The following is a 13,610-nucleotide window of genomic DNA, read 5'->3' as shown; positions in this document are numbered from 1 at the left end:
AAATTAAACAGTTTTTTTTTTTCGCCCCCTACCCCACAATGAAAAAAACTTGACCATCTATCTTACAGTAGCGAGCTAGCTAGCTACGCCATCTTCGTTTTGGATAATCTGCTGCCGTGACCACTTTAGAGCGCTTCGTTGTTGGCCATGAGTGTGCGCACATTACCCATCGAAGGGTGGAATAGCGAGGAGGGGGGCCTTTATTTCTTGTTTTAAGTCAGGCTGTCTAGCCAACGTGTGGACTGTGGGCTGCCAAGGCCACTTTAGAGTGCCTCGTCGTAGCGTGGAAAATCCCCCACGACGACTTGGTGAAATATATTCCAGCCACCGCTGGCGTTAAACGAAAATATTTTCGCGGCTTAAACATGTAGTTATGGCAAGGTATTAAAAGATGCTTGAAGTAGTAGCATCCATTGTTTCAGGTTGTAGTCGAGGTATTTGATTGACAGATGGCAGTTGAGTGTGGTGTGGTTTCCATGTCGTCAACAAAAGCAAGAACAACAGCTTGATTTTTTATTTTTATTTTTATATACTCATGTCTTCCTCCTCAATCGTTAAAATTCGGTAGCGTTTTTACCAACACCATTCTCTGTGATGTGACTTCTTCCTTTTCACTTTACAGTACCGAAGCATTTTACTTTGTTACTACCCCCCCGCCCCCTGCGCAAAAGTCACCATTCAGGAAGTACGCCATCATAAAATGAACATGAAAAGTTGTTTTTGTGGATAATGATGATGATGATGCTAATTTTATATGGCATGCATAACACCCGCCTCAGTCTTTGTTTGTGACACATCTGTGAGTCATCAATATTCCAAGCGTGCATCAATGCTCTGGCATGTTCGTCGATGGTGTGACAGCTTTTTAATGAGCCAATCATATGAGATGACGTCGCTTTCTGTCAGGACCTCACCTGTCTGTCAACAGTTTTTTTTTTATACAGAGCATTAACAGACGCCACCGAGCACGCGCCAATCATACCAGACACGCTTCATTGAATGCTTCACCTGACTTGTATTTCCTTGTTGAATGAATGAATGAATGGTGTTCCCTTCATGAGAGTGGCTGTTGTGGTGATTGATTTCGAAAAATGGTCAGAAAAGTGCCGCATGCTAAGGTAGTGGTTAGCGTGCCGGTCTCACAGTTGTGAGATCCGGGTTGTGGCAAATGAAATGCGACTTGGCGATGCCACCCCCAGCTCACATGACGTGAGTCATAGCTGAGCATTCAGAAAGTTGCAAATTGTGCCGTACTTTTAGTCCATACACTTGAAAATAGAATCAGTAAGTTTTTCGTACTCTGCGGAAGACTGTATATGTAATTGAAAAAAAAAATTGAGTTTTGATTTTTTTTTTTCTTTTCCCCTCATTGCGATTGCAATTTAAATGCATTTTTCCCAAGGTCCTATTCCCTTGTAGTCTTTAACTACCAACCAAGTAAAAAAATAAATAAATAGATCTTGCCGTCAATGGTACTCAAACGCGAGCAATAAATTAAATTGTATTACAATAAACAATATCAGATTCCAACTTCTGCTCCAAGTTTATGCTATCAATTGTTTTATTGTTTTCTTTTTCAAAGTCTGTAATAGCCACAAATCCTTGTCGGTATATTTGTCACACAAACACTTTTGTGGGAGAATGACACGACTCATTGATTCCATTTTTACCGATTTGACTCCTTCCTGCTGTTACCGGGAAGGAAGGGCGAGGGAAATAATCAATACTGATGTGTTGTTGTGTGTCCTTCCGCTGCAGGTGCATTTGACGATGAGGATATCATCCATGTTGAGGCGAGCGTGGACACCCGTGACGGATATGGAGATCATCCACGAGGAGCTGAGGCTGAAGGACGAAGACGTGATCGGCCCTCTTATTGACAAGCTGCAGAAGACGGCCATTAGAGACGGCGGCAAGAAACTCAAACCAGAATACGTGAGTCAGTCTCAGCAGGATCTTTGCTACCCCCAACCAGCATCCCGCCCCCCCATGCAGCACACTACAAATAATCACCCTCCCACACACATGGCAAAAAGAAGAAAAAAGTGTGTTTTTCTTAATCTCCACGCAATAGGTCTCACCCCTCCTTTTCCGCCCCTTCGCCATTTTCTCCCTTTCTGAGATTGAAAGCGATCAGGGGTCAGGAGTGTGCCGCTGTAGAAATCATTAATAGAGAGTTACTTATTCAGTGGCCGACCCGGGGTCAGCGCTGTGGCCTAATGAAAGTGTTTCCACACAGCTCTTTTTCATCCAAAGTAATACATCACTGAACATGCAAGCCGCTTAAGCCAGGATAGCAGGTGATGCTCACCAAAATTGTTGAGAATAAAGCCGAATCTTAAAAGTCCCTGTGAAGTGAAAATCAATAGCTTTTCAATTTGGCAACAGCCCAAATTTCTGTCCTTAAAAAAAATACTCAAGTAAATAAAATGAGACAAAAATGAAAAATCTAACTGTTCTCGCATCGCTCAATGCTGTGGGCGTGGCCATTGAATGTGCTGAGACCACGCCCCATTCAGTCGAAAAATGGATGCTACTTCATCTAACATCATTCTATATTTTTGAAAAAAAAGTATATATATATAATTCGCTTGAAGCCGTGACAATGAGGCGCTCAAAAGCCGCCATGCCAGAAAGAAGCGCCTGTCAACACGGTGGCCGTCATGTCTGATTTGCCTTTTTCTGTGTGACGTGTGGGACTCACTGCCAACAACAAGATGCTGTCTTTTGGACAAAAAAAAAAAAATCCCCCTTGTGCTCTTCTGACGTTCTCTTTGTGATGTGTGTGCACTTGCAGCCAACAACGAGGCGCTCTGGAAGCCACGCCTGCTGTGAAGTCAGACTTTAAGTCAAGGTTAACGATTTTTTTTTTTTTCATACAATTTCAATGAATTGCAATGAGGAATGCGGATTTCATGTGTGTAAGGTCAGTTAACGTCATGAATTAAATTCGTAAGTCAAGGTGCTGCTAAAAATGGCTTTGATGCAGCAAAGCGGTAGATGCCAAAAGGTAAAGTGGGTGGGGGGAATAAAAGGTGCAACGTCGGATAAAGATATGTGAAAATGTGGCCATATTTTTAAGACGGTCAGACTAAACGGGCAACTTGAGCTGCGATTTGACTGTAAATGTCCCATGATGCACTTAAGGAGGGGGATGTGGCATTTCACTCGGCGCGACGTGCCCCCGCCACTCCGGGCCTCGGACCACTCATTACACTAACGAGAGGGGCTATTTCACCTGCTGCACAGCCCACCCCCACCACGGCCGCCCCTTCCTCCCCCTCGCTGCACCCCCCCCCAAGCCATGCAGCCCCTCTAACAGGAGCCATTCAGTCAAGGCAGGTGGCCGCTTTGCGCACATAATTGCTGACAATTTTTGGCAATGAATAAAAATGATCTACATTACTCGTCAAAGGTTGCGCGAGGCAAGTCAAATCTATGGAAGACCTCTTTAGATGGCAAGAAAAAAAATGGCGCTTATCAAAGGCTGGGCCAGGCTTTTAAGACGGGTGGGACGCGCCGTGATTGTCTCGCCAGCCGGCTGTGTGGGCCTCGCTCAGCTGCCACCAGTCGCATATTTGCATGTTTATGTCACCATTAAATGCAAGTTTATGCATGGCTTTTAAATGCACAACGAGAAAGAAGAAACTTCTCGCAGTTCTGCCTGTATTTCAGTTGAATCGAATCGAGTTCTGTTTAACTGAAAAATAATAATATAAAAAGAATTTTCTCATTACTAAACAATGTCAAACCTTGCCATACTGTAGGAATGTATGTGTGTGTATGTATGTATTTATTTACATTTGTGCTGCATATCACAATTATTAGTCAATTAATCCGTCAATTATTTTGCCAAAAAATCTGATAAATAATTAATAATTCCACCCCTTTATTTTATTGAAATTGCAGCAGCAAACACTCAAAGCTATTATGATTCAGATATTGGTTTGATCCTTATGATGAGCAGAAATGTTCATAACTGTTTTCATAATTAAAATCAGATGTTTGCCATTGTTTTCTTTTGATTCAACACATGCAGTGCAATACGACTTTTATTTATATTGCGTATTTCACAACGACAGGAGCCGTAACAAAGCGCTTTCCATATGGTGTAATCTAAATTGGCAGTAAATTACAACACAAAGGAAAACACATAAACACAATCGAGACCTGAAGAACAGCGGCGGTCTCATGTAGAGTCGAAAGAATAAAAATGCGTACGCACACGTCTCTTTAGATGCATTTTCAGTGTATTTGAAGTGCTTCCTGTTGCTCTGTTGAGATGTTGAGTCAATGCTAATAATGATAATGCTGCTACGACTAATTTTTCTCAATGGCGTGGAAATTGCGACTCATAAAATCAAACTTGCCAAACTACTCGATATTTATTTTGATGCATTGTTACCAAGATTGTCTAACAATGCTGCAGTGATGTTTTCCGGAACATATTTTCCGCCGCTTTTGTCCATATGAATGGTCTCACAAACAACAATAATGACAAGGCAGCCCACCAGCGGCGCTTGGCGGTGGCGGTCGTATGCGTCTGACCCCTGTGGACCCGCATGCCTTTTATTAACACCTGCCTGTTAGGGGAGCGCCGCGCGGCGTCCGCAAGCTGATGAGGCAAACCTGGAGCGAGTTCAGGCCGTGTCAGTCGCCGTTTGCTGTTTCCATTTCACACATGATTAATCTCTCTGTGAAGACTTGGGCCGGGCGGGCGGGCCGAGTGTGTATGCGCACCTCTTCCCGTGCGCCTCTCCCGCTGGCTGCACTCTGGCTGCCTGACTAAAAGGCCTTTAGAATTCCTGCGGAGAGAGATGTGGCCAGAGAGAATGCAGCTGGCTGGGGGTCAGCGTGTGGAGCTTTTTGCTGCCATTGTGTAATTGAGGCTCTGGCAAGGTTTTTTTTTTTTTTTTTTTTTTTCCCCCTCAGTTCTTTCAAAAGGCAGTGTGATTGTGAAGTGCGCTCAGGGTTCGGGGAGGGAAAAAGGAGGCAAGGCGAGTGTGTCGGGGGGTGGGACAGTTTTCATTTGAAGAGGCAGGTCAAGTTGACAAGAACAATAAGAATGCGTTCCGCTAATTTCTGCCGGGCCGAATCAACAATCATAGGCTCCATTTCTTAAATACAACTTTTCTCCCATTCTTCACCCTTTTCCGCCACCGCATCCTGTCAGGGAGCAGTCTCGACTGGGCTCCCAACTGCCGCACAACTGGGAATGTAGAATTATTCTCTACAGCTTGGCGACATACTGGAAAGTTTAATGTCGTAAAAGGTTTTATTATTTATATTATAGAGTTTTTATTTTTCTTATTGAATTATTGATTTTTTTTTTTTTTTTTTTGTTTTTTTTTTTTTTGGGCGGGAGGTGCTTTAGCAGATTAATTAATTAACCAGTCATTTAAAATGTGAAAATATGATTTGAGATACAAGATACAAAGTAGCAAGACCAATATTTGGGAGTGGGGTTAGTTCATAGAATAAAACGAAAAAAAAAACTATCTTGACTTACAATTTTTTTTTGTAGTTAGTTTTGGTTCATTAGAATGACTAAAGGGTCAATTAAAAAAAAAACCTAATGTTTCATCACTTGTTTAATAGTTGTGACTTTACAGACTTTGGCGTTGGAGTACATTTGTGGCCTTCAAACTTGCCATTCCCGTCCTTGGACAAGTCGGCACAAGACAAAAAAAAAAAAAAAATGACATAATTTCGTGGAAGCGCAATGACACATGCTGCTATCATTCTGCCAGTCGCACGCCACCCACGTTTTGAACAAATACGAAGCGGATGAGCTGGAGGCAGCCATGGAGTTTTATCTCTATAGTCATAAGACGCATAAACATGACATATAACCATCATTTAAGTAGCGCCATTTCACACGTCCTTTTTGTTTAAACTGCTTTTACTGAACTTTTATGATGGATTGATGACTTTCTTTAGTGACATTTCCTCCAACGTGACGCTGCCACAATATTGTGTAAGCACGGATGATGTCATTCCTGTACGTCTTGATTCAATTGTCCTCGTTCAGAAGGCTGGAAGTCAAAACTGCGCCTCGTATAAGGGACCCGATGATTGCAAAAAAAAAAAAAAGGCAGTTGTCCGTGCACATTGGGCGATTTTGTATAAGTAATCCAAACAAGTACAGTACCCTTCTCAAATCTTGGCACCCCCCTGGATAAAATGTGTTAAAAGTCTTCCAATGAATTCAACTTATATTGCAGAAGCACACCATCATCCTGAAAATTGTTGAAATGGTTCATCAGACTCCCATGGTCATCGCAATCCCCAGACCTCAACCCCATTGAAAACCTGTGGTGAGGGCAGAGGAGAGGAAACAGGTCACTGGAGGATTTAGAGCGATGATGCAAAGAGGACTGGTCGCAGAGCTAATCTTTCTGTATTGTCCCATCTTGTGAACCATGTTTCACATCATTTCGTGTTTTTGGGAAAAGTATGATTAGCAACCCTTTCAAGTTGATTCGGGACTCGCTAATTAAATGTTTAACGAATAGCAAACATGGAATTTCCTGCGAGTCCGAGCTCTAGTATTCACCCTTGGTCCGTATCATAAACAGACTTTACATACCGGTAAATGCAAACACATCAAACGCACCTGGGAGAATGTTTGCCCATGTGCTGACTGTCCCTTAATATACACAACATCCTGCCCTGCAAACCCTAAACAGCCCGCCAAACTTCATTAAGCACTTCATCTAGCATATGGGCCCCATTTTCCGACAACATTTTCTCAATTCCATACAATATCAAAGAGAGTGACGGCCCTAAATATCAAAACAGCAAATAGAAGTATGTTCAAAGCAATAAGTCATTAATTCCATCTGGTGATGCTCCGTAAATCACAAGAGAGAGAAAAAAAATCTCTTCTAGGGACGATTATATTGAAGATGGTTTCACTGCACACATTTGACTTTGTTGCCACATGTTTCTCACAATTGTAGCATCAGTTGGCATGTTTTACAAGTGGCGCGTCGTAGCCTGGAAAGCCCCAGAAAGCGCAACGACTGGCCAAATATGATGAATAAAAGAAATATTTGCTTTTCAAAATGCACTCCTACCATATTTATAAACGAATTATACATCATGCTGCCCATCAATTGCCTTTTTTTTCTTCTTTTCTGGGCCGTGATACTGCGCATCACTCGGCTCATGCTAGGTTAGCATTGATTGAACTGCTGAGGTCACACAATTTTTAATTTGATCAAAATGATCATAAAAATGTTTCATAAAGGTTAACATTGACTTTAGTGTCTCTCTTATGTGGTCCCACACAAAACTGCGAGAGTTGGTGACATGCTGGACGTTTCGAAGCCTGTTAGCCCGCAAGCTAGCTAGCTAACCGTTGAATAGTGCATCCATTTAGAAAGGGACTATGAAAAATAAAGTTTATTATGAGCACATATTTTGTCCATTTTCCCCCCTCACAAATCAGGTTAAGATGTGGGTGACCCTACATAGACCTTCAGTAACACGAATGAAAAATTGTGCGCTCGCCATCGTATAAGTTGCCCATTCCCAGCCTATTGCATCAACGTCGTAACCTCACTAAAATTTCACTTTCATGTATCACATGGGCACTCATTCACCTGTGATTGTTAAAATGTTCCTGACACAAAAATCGTGTGTGACTGTCAGACACAAGGTGGTATTGAAGTCGTAAATCAAATGATTCACGGCTTGTGCAATAGCGAGCGTGAGTTGGCAGACTTTTGTGTGCTTGTGTATGTGCGTGCGCCCCCCCCCCCCCAAATGTGAGCGATGCCATAAATCAAGAAGTGTTTTAAACAGGCAAACGGTATACTGCTGCAGGGTCTCCAGGGCGCCACGATGAACAATGTTGACATCAAAGTGTTGAAGTTTGACAAGAGATGAGTCACTTCCCTTGTCCAGAGAGGAGCTCACACCTGTATGGAGATGATTACAGGTAGATCTGGCTGGCCCTAATTGTACAATAAACGCTTGCTCTCAGCCCTAATGGCAGCCGGTCTGCAGCCGAGACGCCAGACTGCCATTTGCCTGTCGCCAAGCTCCCGTGTGTGTGTGTGTGTGTGTGTGTTCTTTCTCCTCCCTCACAAGTGCAGTTGAGATGATGATACGGTTACAGACTATTCAAAGCAAACAGCTAGACAAATTGCAATCTCAGCTTTAATGTTTGAAGGAGGGGTCGGGGGGTGGGGAGTGATTCACAGAATGAGGCAAATAAGCCAATTTTATCTGTGGCGCTAAGGACCGTCATTCAGGACGGTTTCACCGATTTTTTTATTCATTGCACTTTTCAGGAAATGTTTGAGTTTGAAGGCGTTTGGTTTCATTCGTTCATTTGATTGTTCATGTAGTCATTTGAAATGGAGGCATCATTTGATGTGTTTGAGCTTTGTTCAGGCAAAAGTACAAGGTCAGGAGTGACTGGATTGGTTGAAAACTGGTCAAATTTGTCAACATATCACGTCTGTCTTGTGAGCGTCTTTTCCATTTTGTTTCAGGTCTCATTCGGACAGACGTGAGGCTGCCGACATCGGACAGCCTTTGTAGTTTTTGTAAGTAAAATTCTGTTTCGCATGGATGGTCGATGAAGTGTTGCAAAATTTCTGCCTATCAAGATGCCCCCCCCCAGGTGCGGTTCGGCGCCAGTTTGAGACGATGCTACCACCGCTGATGAAAATGCTGAACTTCTAGAGCTCGTGTTTGCACTGTGGCAGGGGTCGTCTGGTCCAGAGGGCTGCAAGGGAATTCAGCATCACATAAAGGTACACCGATTAATCCATGATCAAATTCATCGAATTATTTTGATCATTAATAATCGTTTGGAGAGCTTTTTTTTTTTAAATTAATTAATAAAATACAATCCTTGTCATTTCAGCCTCTCATCAGTAATTTGACAATTTCTGGTGTGCTCCTGAAAACGATTTGTGCTTTTTCAAAATTAGACATTTGCAAACATCTCCTCTTACTTAAGAAAAACATAACTTGTTTCTGCATTTTCTGTGTTGTCGATTTTACATAATCTTGGATAAATACGTTAAGGGGACAAATGAATTGTTTTTGTCTGATTAATTGATTAATCAACAAAATAGACGGATGCATCAATTATTATAAATAAATAATCTTTAGTTGACAACAAGCGTTCGATTCTGTGAAAAGTCATAAAATTGTACCCAATCTGACTGAAGCCTGTTGAGCATCCTAATCTTCATCTTGATGCTTTTCATTGACACTGTCAGAGATTCCCCTTTTCGATTCAGATTTATCAACATCAGACTTGCAGTGTACATTTGATCCAGAGAGGGGTTCAAATCTTCACACGTCCATCCATTTTTTTTTTTGTCTAAGTGCTATTTGGCTAAGTGCATTGGCCAATGTCCAAATCTATCTCTGTATTTTTTCGGGTGGTTATTTCTCATCAGTTCACACAGATCTCCAGAAGCTCTGAAAACGGCCCATTTTCAAACGACATCACCCCGCTTGGAGTTCAGAAGCCACATCGCATGCCGCCCTTGTTTAGAGAAGAATGCGCCGTATTAGCTTTAGAAAAGCATCATTAATGGAAGGATCAGACGAGGAGCGAGGCCGGCTTTTATCCCCAGGTTCTCTGCTGGAGACAGTACATCATTTAAGCGTAGAGAGGGGGCACATGGCTCCAATCCTATACGGCGCATGTGTATGAGAACGCATCCATGTGCATGTTTGAAGTCTGTCTTAGAGGCGACTCCATGCTCATTTGGGTGCAGGCGTAATTGCGGTGTGGAGATCAAAGGCGTGCTGGCGCAGTGATGTTCCAGAGGAGACTTTAGCACACAGCCCTCTCCTCTGTGCAACAGGGGCCCGCCCGCTGCTCGCCGACCCCCCCCCCTCTCCCCCTCCGGCCCTGCGCTGCCCCTGCACATCCCTGCTCGTAAAAAATGATTAAGGCACCATTTGTCATGTGTTTATGACTGAGAGGCATTGCGTGATAGGGAATGGCATCCACAAGAGTCTATCGAGAGGCTTTCTTGTCTTTTGTCGACAGACATTTCCTATAGCGGCGTTTGTTTGTGAGAGGGACTCGTTAAAGCGTCAGTGACGATGCGGAGGCCGCAGCCCTGCCAGTGTTGGCGTGTTTTCACTCATCGGTTAAGATATTGTTTATTTTACGAGGCATCGACGTCTTTATCAGTACAGCGGAGCCCCCGTTTATGGTGGACTTGTGTTCCAGATTTCTGTTGTTAAAGCACAATTGAACTTGAAACGGATTACCTGCGCGTCTCTTGTCTTTCTCTCACTTCCACAGTTCTCCCAAAAAAGCAGCAAAACTTTGTTTATTTGTGACTTCGAGTTTATTGTAAAACTCACATAAAACAGAGAATTAAGCATTGTGTATTTTAACCCTCAAAATTTTCAACCAAATGGTTTAATTTTTCTGGGATGCAAGACCTTTCTTAACTCATTGACTACCAGCCGAGTAAAAAAAAAAAAAAATGGATCTTTGACGTCTTAAGCCGTCATTGGCAGTAAATTAGTTAATGCCAATAGACGAGCTAATGGAAATTAGCAATGCTAGAATGGTAAATATAAACGTTTTTAGGGCGAAATCTACTCATAGATTATCTTGACAATAATAGCTTCTATATGCCCCCTCGAGTTGAAACACGACATTCTGATTAATATTGCGATTTCGAAATGCGAATGAAGCAGCAAAATGCACCTTTTTTATTCATTGCAGGGGCCGAGCATTTTGCTTTTTGCTCTTGACTAAAATTGACATCACAGGGGCTAAGTGGCAAAATGGCCGCCCCCCCTGAGATGGATAAAAATTGGGGAATATTTACTGCTTCATTCATATTCCTGATATTTAACATAATAGCGTATTTCAGCGAGTGGGGGCCCATGGAATATATTATCGGGATTCGGCAACTCGTTTGCGTGAGTGGCAGAGCAGGCTTTTGAAAACCTTGCAAAAAAAATAAAATAAAAAATGTTGAGGCGCCTCCAAGCCATACAAATACAATATATGCAATATTTACACAATATTTATGCGCTTGGGTAGATATGCTGTACCCCATCTGTTAGCGTGTTGCAGACTGTCATTTCTTTCCACCTCAGTTGCATTACGTGGCTTCGTGTATGGTGAGCGTCACACACGCGGATGGAGCAAGCAACAACACTCACAGAATTCTCTTTGCTCTCTTGGGAATAGTTGGGGACCTTCTCTGCCCCTTACTTGTTGTTCTTAATCACACTGCATGTCCTCCAGTAGACCTCAATGCTGCCTGGCATTTGTGGTAAACACACTAACGGCATGTGACTCAACATTCAGGCTTGGCGCTTTTCTGCAAAATAAATAAATAAATAAATACAAATCCGCACTATAGAGGAGATAATGATCGTGAATGTATTTTTTTCCGATTCTATATCTTTGTACTGGCATATTTTGTACTGGCAATGAAGGACCGCGGAGAAAAAGGCCGTGACAATAGTGCTCCTTGTACTTTCCCCCCTTTTTTTTCTTCTTCTTCTTTTAAAGCATGTGCATTAAAGTAAATTGGCGCCTTGTAAGTAAACGAGTTGACCTTTAACAAATCCCGAGAGCCTGACCTGTCTGTAAATGTGTCTACAGTCTTGCTTCTCCTGCAAGGGTACAGTGTGAAGGGGGAGGTTGGATATGTTTGTGTTCTGTATGTACGCATAGTCTTGCGTGGCCTATGATCTGTCTTTATAGCTTTATAGGCTGACGACAAGGTCCTATCATTGCACATCAAACATGCCGATGAGCATTAATGGCCTCAACATGTGTTGAAATTTTGCTACTTTCATCAGTTGTTTTGTTGCTCCTCTCCATCTGTTCCCGTCGAGGTTTAGAATAACAAATTGCCCAAAAGCACCTCAGCTGGCCATAAACACGCAAGGTCGACAACATCAGTCGAATAAGATTGAATGAATTAAATGTAACACTTTGATTGGCAACTTTTGTCAAGGGATTCATTTGAAAGCGTTTATTATGCACGCATTTGTTTAGAACGACCGACTGTGTTTATACTTAAACTACTTGACAGGTTTTCGTCATTTTATATATTAACGCTAATATAAAATTTACTTAAGAAAATGCTCATTTGAATAAGTCCCCTTTAAACAGGCATTTAAACTTTAAATATCAGGAACAAGCCACTTAACAAGAATAATATTCACACCCACTGTCGCGCTTTTACTCCTTTTTATTTATTTATTTTTTTTTAACATTTTTTTTATTTTGATCAGTCATCCGAGTTTTAATGAAACACTTGGCTGTGCCACAAGTTATTGTCTCCTTGAGGAAACAAATTGTGGCGCACAATGTATGCACCATTTTATTGGCAGGCTTATTAAATGACTACAAATATTAACTTATCTTGTAAGTAAATAAATGTTTCAATGTACCCCCTGCAGTGTTGCGATACACTGAACTGGACAACCACAAAAATTTTTAAATGATTACCTTTCCGACCGACACCCAAAACAATGCATTGTCGTCATTGTAACTGGCAGATTTTTGTGTATTTATTAATATGTTCACTAGGTCTGTTCGCGTTACATGTGCAGGATTTTGTCTCAGTCCAGCCAATCGTGGCTCTTCTCAAATCTGAATTAATTTTGATTTGAAAAAAAAAAAAAAAAAAAAAAAAATATATATATATATATATATATATATATACATATAAGACACCATTTATATATAAAAGTCGTTTGTTAGTAAGCGCGTAAAATCGAAAGCAGTAAGACAAAAGGATGCAAATGGTGGCAGTAAACGTGGCACAAGATCACAGCGCTTCACACAACATCCTGTAGCCACCGGCAAGCCAAATTTGTGAACACAACTGAGAAAACGCTGGTTATTCACATTTAAAGACTCTTTTATTTGTCCCAGAGTGTGGCAATTCGCATGCAAGCAGAGTTATAAGGTTATACAAGTGACACCATACCCAAGAAGTCAAGTTCTAAGTCAACGAGCACAACGCATACGACCATTGCTCCTGCTTGCTTCTAATGTTTAGCACTTAGCATGAAATGAATGTTTTCTTGGCTGTGATACATATATTATTGTGCTGAATCTTTGCATTTATGCTTGATTAAATATTGGGTCTAATGTGACTGCAATAAAAAAATACATGTGAGGCTTTCTTAAAGTGATCCAAAATAAAAAAAAAAGTGAAAATAATTTCAAATGTTTTTTTTTACCAGCGCTATAAAGACGGCGTGAATAGAAAATGAACAGTAAGTAAAGTTTAAGTGCAAAAGAGCATGTACTCCATTTGGCCTGTAGGGGGCGCGTTGACAATTAAAGTGAATGTGGCCCCAGCCAAGCAGGACTTGCCTCATGTCAGCTCCACACAGGATGGATACTTTAAAGTGCTAATCCAAGATTCAAGAGCTTAGCTTTGTTTCTTCTTTTTTTTCTAGCTATTAATGAAAGATTCCTTTGTGCAGTGTGAAATCCTGACAAAACACTTTTCCTGAGCGAATATGTACGCGCTACAATCCTGAGTCAGTCCTAATGGATCCCTTCAGCAAGTTGTTTCAAAAACAACACAAGAGGCCATGTACTAAAACGGAAACAGATGGCTTTCATAAAGTCCTCG

General features: G+C 41.7%; 1 protein-coding gene across 2 annotated transcripts in view; it reads left to right on the top strand.

The window, feature by feature from the left end:
* LOC148323786 (obg-like ATPase 1) overlaps window positions 1-13,610 on the top strand; it is a 44,394-nt gene that overhangs the window by 13,854 nt on the left and 16,930 nt on the right. Inside the window, exons 4-7 of one of the 2 annotated variants that reach the window (XR_015846483.1) lie at window positions 1,759-1,935; window positions 2,798-2,854; window positions 8,505-8,558; window positions 8,636-8,768. The gene's annotated coding sequence lies outside the window, so the exon portion shown is untranslated. The remainder of the gene's footprint in view (window positions 1-1,758; window positions 1,936-2,797; window positions 2,855-8,504; window positions 8,559-8,635; window positions 8,769-13,610) is intronic. The other variant, XR_015846484.1, reaches the window with a different exon arrangement.

Source organism: Idiotropiscis lumnitzeri, chromosome 14, assembly GCF_059441095.1.
Source record: "Idiotropiscis lumnitzeri isolate Australia: NSW breed Sydney's pygmy pipehorse chromosome 14, RoL_Ilum_1.0, whole genome shotgun sequence".
Lineage (NCBI taxonomy): Eukaryota > Metazoa > Chordata > Actinopteri > Syngnathiformes > Syngnathidae > Idiotropiscis > Idiotropiscis lumnitzeri.
Note: the sequence above shows the minus strand (reverse complement) of the source record. Positions and strands in the feature narration are given on the sequence as shown.